The sequence below is a fragment of the Nannospalax galili genome, unplaced genomic scaffold, assembly GCF_000622305.1.
Source record: "Nannospalax galili isolate Female #2095 unplaced genomic scaffold, S.galili_v1.0 scaffold2661, whole genome shotgun sequence".
Classification (NCBI taxonomy): Eukaryota; Metazoa; Chordata; class Mammalia; order Rodentia; family Spalacidae; genus Nannospalax; species Nannospalax galili.
The window spans coordinates 250,284-251,996 of record NW_008344387.1 but is presented as its reverse complement, the minus strand read 5'-3'; the positions used below and the strand labels follow the sequence as shown (position 1 = coordinate 251,996).

General features: G+C 38.9%; 1 protein-coding gene across 1 annotated transcript in view; it reads right to left on the bottom strand.

Moving 5' to 3' along the window:
• The window catches only part of LOC103740077 (sodium/glucose cotransporter 1-like), a 53,854-nt gene that overhangs the window by 18,993 nt on the left and 33,148 nt on the right, over positions 1 to 1,713 (bottom strand). The window lies entirely within an intron of this gene.

Genomic DNA, 1,713 nt, shown 5'->3' with positions numbered 1-1,713 from the left:
CTGGGTTCAAATCCCAGCACCCACATGGCAGCTAACAACTGTCCGTAACTCCAGTTCCAGGGGATCCAACAGTCTCTTCTGTCCTTTGAGGGCACTGCATGACATGAATGCACTTACCTACATGCCGGCAATACACACGTACACATAAAATAAAAATAATAAATAAAATATTTTTTAAAAAGGATTTGCTGTAGGATTCTTCTACTAAAGAGTTGAAAGAGCCGGGCATGGTGGCACACACCTTTAATCCCGGCACTCAGGAGGCAGAGGCAGGTGGATCTCTGTGAGCTCAAGGCCAGCCTGTCTACATAGTGAGTTCCAGGACAGCTGGGGCTACAGGGAGACCCTGTCTCAAATACACCAAAAAAAAAAGAAAGAAAGAAAAAAGAAAAGAAAGAAAGAAAAAAGAAAAGAAAAGTTGAAAGAGCTCTAAGTTAGCAGCTTGGAGGTCTTTGCCTACCTGGCTCAGTCAGAACCCTCCACCTAGATATGCCTTGAAGGCAGTGTGTTCCTGGAATTTTTATCCATGGAAGCTAAAAAGCACTTGTTTGACTACATCAGTTTTAAACTAAAATTCCATTGTAAGTTATCCAAAGAATCTTGTAAAATATAGATTACCATTCTTTTTCCTGAAATGTCAGCAAATATTTACTACCTTTTTAAGATAAAACTTTTCTTCAGAACATATGACATTTTCCCCTAATGTCCTAAGTGGTATAAAATCTTAACATTAAAGAAAAGCATTGTTTAAAATCCACTAAAACATCTACTTATCTATGTTTTTTATTTTGACATATAAAACTTTGTTCCTCTTAAGTAGATACAATTTTTAAGTGAGTTCAGATCCATTTGGAGACAAGATTTGTCAATAAAAGGGTAATGAATGGCTTTAAAATTTATAAGAGCTACATCACACTATTTATAAAAGTAAAACCATGCCAAATAACAAAAGATAAAATACAAATTATAACAGGAAAATATCTTTATGAACTTTGGTTAATTTGAGTATATTCTCAATACCATATGGTAAAGAAAAGAAAGGCTGGTAAATTTTAACTCAAAATTTGAAATTTTACAACACAAATTACATTAGAATTTGTTAGACTGAGGACTAGAGAATCAGCTCAGTGGGTAAGAATGCTTGCTGTGCATGCATGAGGACCTGAGTTCGGTTCCTTAGCACCCAAAAAAAGGCAGACGTGGCCACATGCGTGCCTGCAGGCCCAGGGCTGTCAGGGTTAGAGACAGGAGGATTCTTGGGGCTTGCTGTCTAACAGGCCTAGAGAGAATTGCTGGAGCAGCCCAAGTTCTGGGTTCAGAGAGAGGCCCTGTCTCAAAGGAATAAAGTGGAGCTTTACAGAGCCGAATCAGACCTCCTCCTCCAGCTTCTGCCCACATGCTCCCACATTAAAAAAAATAAAAAAAAAAAAAAAAAAAAAAAAAAGCTGGGAGGGGCAATGAGGCCAACCCAAGAAAGCACTTTCTGCCAAGACTGACTGCCTGAGTTCAATCTCCAGGACCCACAGGATGGAAAGAACCAGTTCCCAAAAGCGGTCCTCTGACCTCCACGTGAGCATCGTAGCACATACACATACACACAAAATCAATAAGCAAATTAATAAATTTTATTAATTAAATGTAATTTTAAATTTTTTTAAATCTGGCAAGTGGCAGCATGAACTGTAATCCTCCCATGGAGCGGGGCCCGGGCGG